Source organism: Mus musculus, chromosome 4 (assembly GCF_000001635.26).
Source record: "Mus musculus strain C57BL/6J chromosome 4, GRCm38.p6 C57BL/6J".
In the NCBI taxonomy this organism is placed as follows: domain Eukaryota; kingdom Metazoa; phylum Chordata; class Mammalia; order Rodentia; family Muridae; genus Mus; species Mus musculus.
In genome coordinates, this window is record NC_000070.6 from 3,522,164 (window position 1) to 3,538,452 (window position 16,289).

Sequence of the window (16,289 nt, forward strand, 5' to 3'; positions counted from 1 at the left end):
AAATCCTATTGCTGAGACATCACCCACTTTGGGTGCAAGACATAGAGAAATATAGCTTGAACTGACCTGAAATCTTTCTTTATCCTGGTTAGCTCTCACAGTGCCAGACATTGTTATAAGGGAGAAGAAACATCACTGGCTTATCCAGTGGTGAATGCTACGATTCCAATCTACCAGGTGCTACCACTTGTGCAAAGTGGAATGTAGGTCGTGAGGTAAGGAAGATCCTTCTGCTTCTCAACAGGGAATTTATATCTAGTGCTATAAAAATGGTCAAAAGCCCACATCTTGGGGGTTCATAGGCCCAAGTCAGGGAATGTACTCCTATTGTTTTGCTAACTGGACAAGTTTTCAAACTGTCTTCAAAATATTTATGCTTAGTGCTATTTTCAATCTTGGCCAGAAAAGCTTGTTTTTGCAGAGTGCCTCAGACAATGCTGAGACTGGTGACTAGTCAAAGTGTTGAGACTGAGTGACAGTTGAATGACTTATGCCCTAAACCATAAGGTGATATAGACACCTTATAAGGTGTGTATATCATCCTCTCCACAGCTCAGAACACACCATGGAGGTGGGGGTAGAAAGAATGTCAGAGGTCAAGGATGGCGTGGCCTTCTAGAGACTCCTAGCAGCTGTGGTTACCTGCATAAAATCGAGTTGAGTCAAGAAGACCCATCAATATTTCACAAAGTAGACTCAGTGGGTTCCAAAAGAAAGGAGAGGGCATGAAGGTGGGAGGAAGATCTATTGGCGGTGGGGATGTGGGGGTGGGGAGTCTGTGGAAAGGAGGAGGAAAGAACCTGGGGGTGGGTAGAATAAGTTACATTGTCTGAAACTGTCAATAAATAAATAAAAGATATTATTAAAATAATAAATCAAAAGTGTGTGTTTTAAAACTCCTTATCATTCAGGGTCTGACACATCCAAAAGACAAGTCTGGATTCCCTGTAAAAGCTCAGCTCTGTGGTCTAGAGACGCAAATGGATAGGCAGCCTTCGCTCACACAGGAGCATATAACAACACCTAAGAACTGGTAGGCTGATGGTGTCTCTCGCTAGAAGATTCTTTCATGAGAACAAGTATAGGTAGTCCTCAGTTAAAAAACAGACTAGTAAATGAATGATTTTCTTTAAACCAAAGACAATATTGTAGAAAACTAGACTGTAACTCCCGGTTATCAGCCTGTATCCTTGGGCTCTATCTGTAATAATGACTAAGGATTGCTGTCTAGAGGATAAGACACCTGTGTCATCTAGACACCTTGGGCTCTGCTTCTGAGATCTCCAGCAATCTTAGAGAACATCAGGATGTTCACAGCAACTTTATTTGTGTTCTAAACAGAAACCAATAGACACCACTAGGGAAATTCACTACATTAGGGCAAACTGGCAGTTTTTCCATTGTTCATATTAGTGGAACTTAGACCCCAAATAGGAAATGGGATGTCAGTTCCTCCTTGAGAAATCTGTCAGTCTGTGTATGTTATCTCATGTTCATAATCCTAGCACTTGAGATTGCTGGAGCAAAAAGAGTGCTCTGAGTTTGAGGCCAACCTGGGCTACAGAATGAACCCTGTCAGAAAGAGAGAGCCAGAGAGAGTATGTGTGTGTGTGAGAGAGAGAAAGAGAAAGAGAGAGAGAGGAGATCTGAATATCCTAGATTTTTTCTTTCTAGTTCTATTATCATATTCTAGTCTGTTCCATTTTACAGTCATGAGTATTATAACCAAATAGGATTCTATGAAGAATTTATACAATCCTACAACTTAAAATTTAAAGACAAACCCACTAGAATTTGACCTTTTGTGACTTAAATATTATGCCATTATAAACTAATATAAAACCAACTGTGTTGCTAGCTGCAGTAGCACAGACCTGAAAGCCTTGTACTAGGTAAGGCAGAAAGGTCAAGAGTTTGAGATCTGTTCTCACCTAAGGGCTCCTCAGGAGCCCTGATGTCTGACTTCCTCTTACTTAACCTTGCACTGTAGCAAACACTTGCCTCAATGCAAATGCAGAGGAAGAAACAAGGTTCTAAGGTGTGGGGAAAAAAGGGGGGTGGCCACTCAAACCCCCAGAGAACCCATCCCAGGTCATCCAAGGTCTCAGAACTTGCTTCATCTGGCTTCAAATCTGCATTTGATTTACACCCACCACAGCCTCGGTGCCTGCCTGGACAGGCCTCATTTCTGAGAGTTTCCTGAGTTAGCAGAGATGGGAAAAGAGGACAGAAGCCCAAGCAGAGATCTCATCCTTCAAAAGTCAGGTTTAAGTTTGATTCAAGCGTCACTGGCAGGACTCGATCCCCACAGTAAGGTCCTATCCTTACCCTCCTTCCATTGTTTCTACCTCACTTTCAGAAATGAAACTTAAGAGGAAGAAAGGCACATACAACCAGCTTATTAGCAGCAGGCCCCACCAGAACAAGCCCTCCGACAGAATGTTCCTAATCCCCACATGAAAGAGACAGCCGTAAAGCATATAGGTCCTCTTCATGTAACCCAGTAATCATTCCAAACGTCTCTGATTTTTTTTTTCATCCATGTCCCAGAAAACCAGGACCGCCATAGTGGCTGTAGTGTAAGATGGGTGAGTTGGGACTGTGAAGTAACTGTTGGTATTGCTCTGCTGATGGGGATGCTATATGGACACCGAGAAAATTTGTGTTTCCTGAGGACTGTCACAGAAGCAGAAAGAGAAGCTCTTGGACAGTGACAAACTCCCTTTCTTAACTGCCTCCCAGCTCCCATGAGACAGGAAGCCAAGAGAAAAAGAGGAGGCTCCTCCTTCAAAGCTAGAGTCTATCCAGATAGGTGACTGGACTACTGTTTGTCCAGTTGCAACATCAGACTCTCCCTAGGGTTTAAGTGCTGTAGGTGAAGGAAGAGTAGGCTGGAACCATGATGGACTAGGTTGGGGGTAGAGGAGTGGAGGTGAGCCATAGTGTTGGTAAGGTGAGTGAGGGTGAGAATAGACACAGTTGCTACTTACAAAATTGAGAAAGCGAGGAATAGAGAGAAGAGTGACTGGATGGGTTAGAGCCTGCATTCCCACATCCCCAACCCACCATTTCATGGTTTCATTTGGTTCTTCTAAGACAAGTTTTTACTGTTTAGTCCAGGCTGGCCTCAAATTTTCAATTCTTCTCCCTTAACCAACTCTCTCTCTCTCTCTCTCCATCTCCATCTCTATGTTTCCCTCTCTATGACTCTGTTTCCTTGTTTGTTTGTTTGTTTGTTTGTTTGTTTGTTTTTAGACAGGGTTTCACTATGTAGCTCTGACTGCCCTGGAGCTCACTCTGTAGACCAGGCTGGATTTGAACTCACAGAGATCTGCCTACCTCTACTTCCCGGTGCTGGGCATGTGCCACCACATCATGCTTCCCTTAATTTCTGAGCACTGGAATTAGAGGATTATGCCACACACTGTTTCTATTAGTGGTTAGTTGGGAAAGGGATCAAGAGAGGAATTTGCATAAAGAATATCTACACAGAAAAGAGAGGTAACCCAGTTTCAAGTAGTGCCTGCTTCTTTCCTCATAATGTGGAAAGAATGTCAAGACCAAGACCCAGGGTCTATTTTCATCTCTCCTCACTGAGCCTGTGGAAGTATTTCAGGGGAATCCAGAGGGCCCCAGCATCTATACAACTTCCTCCAAATCAGCAGTACTCAGCAAAATCTCAGCAGCCACTCTATGTCCAAGACCAACTCAGTAAGAGCATAGAACATGCAAAACATGGAGGAATCTGAGACTTCTTCTCCAAACAGTGTGAGAGCCACCAGTGTCAGATTGGCAAGCAACTGAGTCAAATTGAGCAAGTGTCAGATTGAGAACGGGCCTGAAGGATTAGGCTGCTCTCCTACAGAGTTGGAGTCATCTGAAAACAGCCCAGTTCCATTGAAAGACTCTGCCAACAAATTGAGACACTTACCCCACTGTCTGCTACTCAGAGGGCTGAGGAGAGAACACACTCACAAGAAGCATTGTTTTTTTTTTTTCCTGATGCTAAACTGCAGTGTATAAATTCCTGTAGAGAGCACACAGAAAACGCAATAGGTTCCAGAATTAGGCAGTGGTGATGGTGTGCATTGTGGGAAATATACTAAAACCTACTGAACAGGAGACTTTACTTTTGTGTATGTGTACGTGTGTGTTGTGTAGATATGTGTGCAGTGCCTTCAGAGGCCAGCAGAGGGGATCAGATACCCTAAAGCTCAAGTTACAGGGAGTCATGAGCAGCCCAACATGGATGCTGGCAGCCTCTCTTAATTGCTGGGCCTCAAGAATTTGATACTTTAAATTGACAAGCTTCTCTGTATAGAAATTTCAGAAGTGAACTTGACTTTAAAAATGCCCCCCCCCCCCACCTCAGAGATAAGGAAAAATGGCTCTGCAGTTAAATGTGCTTGGTGCTCATGGGGAGGACTCTGGTTAAATTCCTAATGCCTGTGTCAGACAGTACACAACCACTTTTAACTGAAGCTCCGGGAGTCCACCCTGGCTTCTGGCATCCAAGATAACTTGTACACATGTGTACAAATCCAACCATGTAACAATAACTGAAAATAATAAAACAAATATATTTTAAATGTCCCTACCTTAAAATGAGATATTGGTTCAGTGAAGCTTATATCTAGTTTATTTTGTTTTAGTAATTCCAGGGATTTAATTTAAGGCTTCAGGTATGCCAAGAAAATGCTGTAACTCTAGTTTCATCTCCAATCCTCCTTTTCTTGGTGGTGGGAGAGGGCAGGGGTCCCTGCAAGTGTTACAGCCAACAGGGAAACAATCCAGGTGAGGTAAGAATTAAAGCTGTGTTCATCTTGACTTAATTAGCTGCTGCCCGGCCAAAACTTCTGGAGTCTGACTCCAAGTGGTTTATTTTTTACACATTAAAACACAGTAAAACTTTGGAAAAAGAAGTTTCCTCATGATAATTATCACAACACGGTACTTCTCTTTAAAAGAGAGCACCAAGAATGGCTTGGACTGTTTGAGAAACAGTGCTCCGGAGCCTGGGACTGAAGAGGGAGGGTTTGTAATAAATCTGAGGATGGATTCAAATGACTGGAAAACAGTGCTCAAGATTCTGGGGGATTAGGTAAGGGCTGGCCTTGCAGAATGGCAAAGATCAATAGGTATTGACAAATCTATTACCTGTCTTCTGGATGGATATCCCATGGCAATTTCTTTCATTGAAGGAAACCGCCTGGGTGTTTAACAGCTCTGATTTCTCTGGAACTGTCTGTCAACACGGGAACCATATGTCCCTCTGTACTCTTTACTTATTATTTTGACATAGTGTCTCACTGAGTTGCCCCAGGTGGCCTTGAACTCTGGAATGAAAGGTGGCCGTGAACTTGCAGTTCTCCTGAGTATCTGGTGTTGGTGACAATTCCAGGAATAAGCCGTGTCTGCAGAGATGGACTGACTGACAGAGCTGGAGTGATGTCCAGAGGCTGGAAGGCCGCAGGCCCAGAGGTTTGTCTTATCTCCAGCTTTAGCCCCTGGACCACCTCTGTATCGGAACGAACATCCTTTGACTTACAGGTAGAAACCTTTTGGAATGTATTAACATAGCAGACTACTCACCAACCTGAAAGCTATGGACGTCATCAGATAGCATCTCAGATCTACTGAAAGGCTTGCCACAGCTTGTGCTATCTACCTCTCTGATGTACACAGAGAGGTACAAATTGCCCTTGATTTATGACTTTCTTGGTTTTGTAAAACATCAAAATTTTGAATTTGGGGTAACTTAAATCCGTGTTTCTGGGTCATGGTTACTCAAATTTGGCTCTAGAATAAACTTTTATCTTTAGTGTTAGAATGTGTGTGTGTGTGTGTGTGTTTCTCTCTCTCTCTGTGTGTGTGTGTGTGTGTGTGTGTGTGTGTGTGTGTGTGTGTGTGTTTCAGTACTGGTAGTTTGGGGAAAGAGAGTTGTGAGATTGTGACCTTGAACTTGTGATCCTCAGGACTCTACTTTCCAAATGCTAGGATTATATTTTAGCTGGGTACTACCGTTTTCAGTTTATTTTTGTCTCCTTTTAATTCCAAAATATTGCAATCTACAAAGATTGTACATGTTCCATGCATTCTTTAAAATTTAGGTTTTTAGACCTAAGCCGGATCTTCTCTCTAGAGTAGAGTCTGTCGAATTTGAAATTGTTGTTTTTATTCTGTGTCACAGGCCTCACAAAGAGCCATAGATCCAGAACTGTGCAGTTAGCTATGCCGTGGACAGATTACAGGAGGTGATGCTGAGGCATCTTGAAACTATAGCACATAAATACAGCAACTCGTCTGCCCATCAGAACCTTTAACAAATTCCTGGGAGCACTGCTTCACTGGTCGTCTGGAAGGAGTTCAAGAACAAATGTCCAAAAGAAAAAGCTGTAAATTCTGGAGACCAGAAGGGACACCTAGACATTCATGAGAGGGGTGAACAAAGGAATAAAGGATAGTGAATAATTCTACATCCAGCTTAAGTGTCACCTACAAAGGAATTCACTCTTCTCCAGACTCTTGTTTCTTCAGCTTAAAGTAATTTCTGGGAATGGCAGGAGGCAAAAAATGAGATATGGTCAGATTGGCCAATAGAATGTGGGCCTTTCTTAGCCAGGCATGAACAATTTTAGGGATAAATTATTCCTAAGAAAATTACTGGGGGAGGGGTGAATTACATAATGTTCAGTGTCAAGAATATTTGTTGTGGGGGCTATTTCCAATACCATACAGAAATCACTTGCCATATAACTACTCACTAGCTATAGAAATGCAGACCAGTTCTTACACTTCATTTTAATAAAAGTCAGTTCTTTTAGGATTTTGTTTTATAAGACAACCAGTTCAATGCCTGTATTTTTCAACTATAAGTTTTAGGCACTTTCATATTCGACGCAAGAGAGTTGTCATTATTTTAATAGCTTGAGAATGTTATTCTTATCAATTTAACCAATTTTCAAAAGCTCTTGTCTATTTTTTATTCACTATGTATATGAGTGTGTGTCGTCTGTGTGTAAGGGTGTACATGTGTGTATATGTGACCACAGAGGCCATAGGAAATGGATATTCCTGGAATTTGAATTAAAAGCAGTTTGTGAGCTGCTATGGGTGCTATGAACTGAACTCAGGTCGTCTGCTGAAGTGATTCATGCTCTTAACTGCTGAGCCATGTTCTCTTGAATCTTTGTGATATTTACTATTGAATGTCTCTTGGGTAGAGGTTAATACAGAGCCCACAACATAGCCCAGACAATGCTTCCCAAGTGTGGGGTCATAGGTGCGCACCACCACATCTGGCTTAGAATCTTCCACTTTTTACAAGTTAATGAATAGCCAGGCGGTGGTGGCACATGCCTTTAATCCTAGCACTTGCGAGGCAGAGGCAGGTGGATTTCTGAATTCAAGGCTAGCCTGGTCTACAAAGTGAGTTCCAGGACAGCCAAGGCTACACAGAGAAACCCTGTCTCTAAAAACAAAAGAAAACAAAACAAAACAAAACAAAAAAAGAAGTTAATGTTACTGGGCCTTCTTAGGGCTTTATTAATAATTCTTAACAGCAATTGTAGTTTAAGTATTCATGTGAGAGCTGCTAATTTCTACGATTACTAGCTTGTTTCTTACTGGATCCAGTCTCACGTTTTGGGACTTGTAATCTTTCTAATGCTCTCACTTTAGGGCTGTGTGATTGTACTGTATATGTAGCTGTAGACTTTTGCTTCTTCATCCTGTTCCTCATCTCACTTTCACTTCCTTCCACATCTCAGGATAGGGCTAACCTTTAACACCAGAAAATTCTTACTATCCTCTCTCTCTCTCTCTCTCTCTCTCTCTCTCTCTCTCTCTCTCACACACACACACACACACACACACACACACACACACACACAGACACACACACACACACCACGTGCATGCAATGCTTGCATTGGGGGGGTAATCTATCAATTCAACAGACCAAATGATGATGATGATCATGATTGTTCAAAAGTAAAGTGGACAAAACCCCACACTCAGTAGAATGAGATACAAATGACAAGAGAAATTAGAGGGGGGTTCCTTTGTAGGGTTCTTTATCTTATTAATAAAATAATTATAGAACAGACTCAAATATAAATTCAAGGATGATTATTTTAGAGTTTAAAGAAAAAACTCCACAGCATGTACTTGTAAATTTCAGCAACTGTGTGGAGGATGGAGAGGAAGTGAGAAAGCCACGAGATTTGAGTTAAGCCTCAACCAGCTTCATGGCAGGGAGAGGAGCTTTAAGGAAGATCAAAGTGTATGGCGGGGGGGGGGGGGGGAGAAAAAATCCTATTTAGGCTAGCACCTGAAAGGAACAGGAAAGAAAATGTTACTCCCAAGTCAGGGAACAGAAAGGTGAGCAGACTCAACAGAACTTCATAGTCATTGTAGAAACTGTCTTAGGAGACTTCTGGGAAGGAAAAGTTCATTAACTCATTAAAGGCCTAATTATTCTTCTGGTCTCTGGCAAGGCACAAACTCACCTTCCCGAGGGATGGTCTCTCAGTCAATGATAGACTAAATTTCTATATATTTAGATAGGTATGTACACACACACATACACATAAAATCAAGATAGATGTCCTCTTTATATATCTAGACATGGACCCCACAGGAACAGCCCTCAAAACCAAGTAACTTCCTTTAACTGGCGGAACTTTCATTCCCTCTGAGAATTCACCTATTGAGCCACTGTCTTCCCTGCAAGATATTTTTGTTATATAATCTTTTTTAACTGGTCTGGTCTAAAAAATACTGTCTCTGTGTGTGCATGTGTGTTTGCATGTCTCTTTGTGTATGTTTACATGAGGACATCAAAAGACAGCTGGAGGTGCGACATGTCACAAACCTTGCTTCCTGAGACTGGGTCTCACACAAGTCTGGAGTTCATTGATTCAGCTAGGCTAATTGACCAGTAAGACTCGGGGAGCTACATGCTTCCACCTTCTCAGTGCTGAGAGTATGTGCACACATCACCATGCCCTACTTTTTTACCTGGGTCCTGGGTATCAAATTCTGGCCCTCCTGCTTTTGTGGCAAGCAATTTATAGATTGAACTATCTCCCCAATTCAAATTTTCCTTTTTACCCCTTTAATTCTTAGTTGCTTTTCCATTGTTTTAACAAAACACCATGACAAAGGTGAAGCATTTAATTTGGGGCTCACAGCTCCAGGGGATTAAAGTCCACGACCATCAGTGTGGGGAGCATGGCAGCAGGCAGGTACAACATGGCTGTGGAGTTCACATCTCTATCCACAAGCACAGGGTGGACAGCTAACTGGGACTGGAGTGGGCTTTTGAAATCTTAAGGTCCATCTGCAGAACCATACCTCTTCCACAAGGTTACACACCTCCTAATCCTTCAAAAACAGTTCCACTAAATGAGGACCAAGCATTCAAATATGCGTGCCTATGGGGGGCATTCTTATTTAAACCACACCATCTTCTACTCAAACTGTAGATTGCATCACGTGCATGCTAAACAAACTCTCTACCACCGAGTTATATCCTCCAACTTCCGCTAAGTCGCTGTACCCCCATGCCATCATCTTGTCACCATTGTTCCAGGAACAACAGTAGTGACTTAAAAGAGTTAAAGGCAGAGGCACATTTAGCAATATTCACACATATTATTCAGTCACTGAAAGGCTAAAACTTGTGGGGCAATGGGCTATACACAGACAGTCTTGTCTCCAGTCGAGCTGAGGTTTTAAACCCTGGTAGGACCCAGTGGTGGTAATTTTCACCTTCATGGGACAAAAGGTGTGCCCTCATGTCCCGTGGACCCCTGGCTCCTGTCGAAGTTACGCCCCCATAGCCCCTACAGGAGAGGCTCATGGCTAGCAGTCACATACACAATGTCCCAAGCTTCTGACCTTCAGGCTAGATTCCGCCCCTAGCAACACCAAGATAACAATCCCACTATAAGAGGGGCTGTTTGGCCCCACCTCGCTCTCTCTCTCTTATTCTCTAAGCTTTTACCCCTCTCTAAGTTTTCTTACTCTCTAGCTCCTTTTCTCTCCTTCCCTTTCCCTTTCTCACCTCTTGGCTATGGCCTCTCTCTCTCTCTCTCTCTCTCTCTCTCTCTCTCTCTCTCTCTCTCACATCTTCTCTCTTTCTCCCTGCTTTTCTATAATAAAGCTCTAAAACCATAGACTGTCTCTGTTCATCAAGGCCCGGACTAAGGACTCTCGTCTTCGTGGGAACCTCTCTTCCTCTGCCCTCTTCCCATATCTTTGGGGCCTATAGTGTCACCCTGGGGCCCCTCTTCTGTTCTCAGCTCCTCTGCTGTATCCAGCATGGGATGCCAGAGACTGAGAACCTGGTACCGGGGCTGCCCCTTGTCCATCCCTCACTGTGTGGGGTCAGTGGCTTCACAAAGCCAGATGCCCACTCAGGGCCATGTGGAAAGCATCCGGCAGTCCTCCTGTGTCTGCCTGACCAGAGCACAGGAACTCTGGCTGGACATGTGCTCTCTCTCTCCCCACTCTTCCCCTATACCCACAGCCCCCCCAAAACTATCCAAATGTTCACCAACAGATGAATAAGATGTGGGATACACATACAATGGAGGTTTTGGCCATAAGAAGACAATGAAATTTTAACATGCCATAACATGAAAAGACTCTCATGCTACAGGGAAAAAATACACATTTATATACTTATCTATATATTTATACATACATACATATACATACATCTTTGTTAGTTTGCAGGTTTGTTTGGAGTGTGTGTGTGTGTAATGTGTTTTCATTTGGGGGGACAGGGGCTAATGTAAACCAGGCTAGGCTCATTTCTTGTTCCTCTTACCTCAACCTCTGGGTTGAAGTCCTGGGATTACAGGTGGGTGCCACCATGTCTATTTCAGAACTTCTAAATCACTAAGGATTTCCTAACATGCAAGGAATGCCTCTTGCATGTTAATGAGACTACTCATGGCAGAGGATACACAATGAGCTTTAGGAAGGCAGCTGGTTTTGAAAATGACAATTACAAGAGTAATGGATTAGCATTTTCATCTACCCCAACCTCAACAGATACACAAGGTTTTACGTAGATTTCAATCACCTATGACTTAGGACTTGATGATTTAATGAATAGCTCCATCATGAAGCCTGCGAGAATCCAGACTTTGTGTAGACATCGGTGTACTGGATGGGCAGTACATCCTGAGAGGACGTGCAGGCTCTGAAACACCATTCTCATAGCATATTCTTCCATCTTCAGTCTCCTGCATTGCTTCCTTTATAATGGAATTAGTATAGCTCTGTCCTAAGTTCCATGAGCTGCTCTAGGAGGGTTGAGAAAACTTTTAAGTGAGATATTGATCAGGCAAAAGCAAGGGTAGTCTGTCACAATTACGGCTAGTCTTTAAGGGAATGAACCATCATACGGTGAGGTCTGTACTTACCTTAACATTGTTATCAACTAAATTAAATTTGTACACTACCAAGTTGTTTTTTTTTGTTTTGTTTTAATTGGCTATTTTTTTTTTTTTTGGTAACATTTCAAATGTTATCCCCTTTCCTGGTTCTCCCTCTGCAAACCCATCCCATCCTCCCTTAACCTGCTTCTATGAGGGTACTCCCCCACCCTCCCACCCACTCCCACCTCACCGCCCTAGCATTCCTCTACACTGGCGCAGGACCAAGGGCCTCCCTTCCCATTGATGCCAGATAAGGCCCCTTCGGTTCCTTCAGTTCTTCCCCTAACTCTTCCACTGGAGTTCCTGTGCTCAGGTTGATGCAAGCATCCGTATATGTATTGGTCAGGATCTGACAGAGCCTCTCAGGAGACAACTATATCTGGCTCCTGTCAGCAAGCACTTATTGGCATCCACAATAGTGTCTGGGTTTGGTGTCTGCTAGTGGGATGGATCCCCAGGTGGGGCAGTCTCTGGATGGCCTTTCCTTCAGTCTCTGCTCCACATTTTGTCCCTGTATTTCCTTTAGACAGGAGCAAGTCTGGGTTAAAATTTTGGAGATGGGTGGGTGGCCCCATCCCTCAACTGAGGAACCATGCCTAACCTCTGGATATGGTCACAACAGGTTCTCCCTCCCCTTTGTAGAGTATTTCAGCTAATGTCATCTCCGTGGGGTCCTGGGAACTCTTGCTTTCCTGGCATCTGAGATTTTCTGGTTGCTACTCCCAGTCCCCCATCCCCTACTGCTACACACCTCTCTGTTCAATCGCCTGACCCTCAGTACATCTCCTCCATTCCCTTCCATACCTGATTCTGTCCCTCTTTTTCTCCTCCCCCTCCTCTCTTCCTCCCAAGCCCCTCCTACCCTCTACTTCCCTTGATTATATTGTACCCCCTTCTAAGTAGGACTGAAGCATCCACTCTTTGGTCTTTCTTCCTCTTGAGCTTCATGTGGTCCGTGACACCAAGTTGTTTTTTGGATGTATTTGTTATGTCTTAGGGTTTCTATTGCTGTGATAAAACACCAAAGGCAACATGGGTAAGAGAGAATTTATTTCATCTTAGACCTTATTCCATAACTGAGGTAAATCAGGATAAGAGCTCACATAGGGTAGGAATCTGAAGTCAGGAACTGAAGCAGATGTCTGCTTACTGGCTTGCTCTTCTCAAGGCTTGCTTAGCCTGCTTTCTTATACAATCCAGAACCACTCACCCAGAGGTGGCACCACTGCCTGTGGTACGGGCCACCCACATCTATCATTAATCAAGACCCCATAAGCTTTCCCACATGCCAAACTGGTGGGGGCATTTTCTCAACTAAGGTCCTTCTTCCCAAATGTCTCTAGTCTGTGCCAAGTTCACAGCCAGCATAGTATCAGCTGCACCATAGCATCATCAAGCACCAATGCAAAGTAAAATAAGTTAGACACAAAGGACAACAGCGTGATACTATTTATTTGAGGTGTGCAGAGTAGAGAAACATATTCAAACAGAAGGTAGAAATTGTGTTTTGGCTGAGCATGTGTGCAGGGGCTGAGGGACAGATTGCTTTGCTGATTCTTCAGTTATTAAAATAAACTTTCATCATTTCATCTGAGATGACAAAAGTTCTGGAACATGACTCATAGTGATGGTCCTACACTGTGAATGTACTTAACAACAGTGAGTATATTTGAAATTATCAAACAATGAACTTGATATCACATGTATTTTCCAAAAAGAAAACAAAACATTTTTGAGAAATGATCATTACGGTGTCAAACAGATGGATTAGCAGGTAAAGACATTTGTTGCCAAGCCTCACTGGCCAGTTTAACCCTCAGAACCAATGTCGTAAGAGAGAATAAGCTCCCACAGGAAGTCCTCTGACCTCCACATGCATGCTGTGCAGCACAGGCAGGCATACACGAAAGCACACATGTGTGCACGCAGGCACACACACACACACACAGAGTAAACAATCAAGCAAATAGATGGGTAGGTATGATGTTACTATGCACTGTGTAAAGATTATTAAATGCTGATCACCCCCATCCCCTACTCCAACCCAATTATCTGTTGCAATCTGGACATGGCATCCTATAAACACTGCTCCCCATTTATTCTCTGAATTGTCAATAAAAGCTCATCAGCCAATGGCTGAGCAGAAAAAAAGAACAGGGCCAGACTTCTGATCCCAGCCAGGAGACAGGGAGAAAGAGAAAGAAGGATTCACCACAAGGAGAGCCCAGAGGACACCATGGGAACACATCCGGAGCAGACAGATACTAAAATGCACTTGCATCTTGAGGATTTGGGCTGGGAGGTAGCCAGATTAGTTTAGAAGATTCAAGTATATTAATACTGCTCGGCTATTGTGCCACAAGTTTGATTAAATCTTATAGTCTCTAATTCATTAATTTGGGAGGTAACCAGGATAGAGAAAAAAACTGTCACTTTTAAAACTGCACTAATGCAAACGTAAAGAAAAATCATCATCAAATATAGAACTACAGAAACACGCCCACAAATCACAGCCATCCCTTCAGTCCACTATATGCAAACTTCAGAAGGCCTCAGTTCAAACAGCTTAAATGGTTATGCGTAACTCTTTGATGAATCCCTTGTCTAAGCTCCAGATAGTCTTTCTAAACTGCCAACTGCTAAGTACAGAACACAACTACAAACCTACACTACTAAAATCCCAGACTAACAATTCGTCCAAACAAGAGTTAAAGGATGATAAACTAGTAAATTAAAGTTTAGTGAAGGTCAGAGATACAGATGCTTTCAAAGTATCTGTCCATATATTTACTGATTAAGAAGACAAAAATAACTTTGGGGAGAGAACTGTGCTCACTGTCTTAACTGACCAGTTAACTACCATTACAGATGACACAAATCAACAAGATCTCCTCATGTGATGTGCTTTTAAAAGCCATACCATTAAAATCGTAAGTCTGGATCACACTGAATCAAGTCATGATAAAAGCATCAGAAAATAAAAATTAAGGGATTAACAAGGAAACAAGCATTCCTTCCATTCCAAATTCACAGTATTAAAGACAATATAAGGACTGAGAAATCACACCATATTACATAGGACTAAAGAGGCAGGAAAACTGCACTGTTCCAAGTTTCCAGTGAAGGTTGAAGTAAAAAATCTGATATAACCATAGTGGAAAACTAATGAACATTGAATTTTTAATATTATTTACTGTGTATATGTGTGGGCATACAGAAGCCACAGTAAACATGTATGGTCAGAGAACAATTGGCAGGGTTTTTTTCTTTTCTTTCCACCATGTGGGTCCCAGGGATTGAATGCAGGCTTGGTAGCAAGTGTCTTTATCTGCTGTGGTGCTTTGAATGTCTGTCCCCCTACCACCAGATTCCTGTGTTTTAATGTTTGGCCATAGCAGATGGTACTTGTACTGGCTAGTTTTGTGTCAACTTGACACAGCTGGAGTTATCACAGAGAAAGGAGCTGCAATTGAAGAAATGCCTCCATGAGATCCAACTGTAAGGCATTTTCCCAATTAGTGATAAAGGGGAAAAGGCCCCTTGTGGGTGGGACAATCTCTGGGCTGGTAGTCTTGGGTTCTATAAGAGAGCAGGCTGAGCAAGCCAGGGGAAGCAAGTCAGTAAGGAACATCCCTCCATGGCCTCTGCATCAGCTTCTGCTTTCTGACCTGCTTGAGTTCCAGTCCTGACTTCCTTGGTGATGAACAGCAATGTGGAAGTGTAAGCCGAATAAACCCTTTCCTCCCCAACTTGCTTCCTGGTCATGATGTTTGTACAGGACTAGAAACCCTGACTAAGACAGTACTATTAAGAGGTATGGCCTTATTGGAGCAGGTGTGGCCTTGATGGAGGAAGTGGGTCATTGTGTAGGTGGGCTTTGAGGTATCCTATGCTCAGGCTCTGCCCAGTGTGGAATCAGAGTCTCTTTCTGCTGCTTCAAATGAAGATGTAGAACTCTCGGCGCCTCCAGTATCATGTCTTCCTGCAAGATGTCATTCTTTCCACCATGATGATAATGAACTAAATCTCAAAAACTGTACGCTAGCCTCAATGAAATATTTGCCTTGATAAAAGTTGTCTTGTCCATGGAATCTCTTTACAGCAATAAAATCTAAATTAAGACACCTGCTGAGACATCTTGGTTCCGGGACTCCGCCGAGAGTATTCTGCAAGGTGAGAGTGTGGACTACAGAAGCTAACAGCTTCTGGGACAGGAGGGAGCCACAGAGCTTCTGAGGCAGACCCTTTTAGGGCTCCAGACATCCGTGCACCTTGCCGGCCAGAGGATAGGTGTACACCTGGCCCGGGAGGGCTTTGCCTGAGCATCGGCTGCAGACATCTTGGTTCCGGGACTCCTCTGAGAGTATTCTGCACAGGTGAGAGTGTGGACTACAGAGGGTAACAGCTTCTGTGACAGGCCGAAGCACACAGCTTCTGGGACAGATCCTGTTTTGGGCATTCATCTTTAGCCAGGAGGGAGGTCCGAACGCCAGATCTCTGTGCACCTTCCCTGTAAGAGGAGACCTTGCCTGCAGAGAGTGCTCTGACCACTGAAACTCAGAGGAGAGAGATAGTCTCCCAGGTCTGCTGATAGAGGGTAACAGAATCACGAGAGGAACAATCTCTAACCAGAAACAACTAAATCAACTAACTCTAGAGATTACCAGATGGTGAAAGGTAAACGTAAGAATGTTACTAACAGAAACCAAGACCACTCACTGTCATCAGAACCCAGCACTCTCACCTCACCCAGTCCAGGGCACTCCAAAACACCCGAAAAGCTAGACATGGATTTAAAAGCATATCTAATGATGATGGTAGAGGACATCAAGAAGG

General features: G+C 43.2%; 1 non-coding gene across 1 annotated transcript; it reads left to right on the forward strand.

Moving 5' to 3' along the window:
• The first annotated feature begins 14,926 nt into the window (after positions 1–14,926).
• On the forward strand, positions 14,927–15,028 carry Mir3471-2 (microRNA 3471-2). Its single transcript, NR_037306.1, has one exon. It is a non-coding gene; the product is annotated as a microRNA 3471-2 (primary transcript).
• The last annotated feature ends 1,261 nt before the right edge of the window (positions 15,029–16,289 follow it).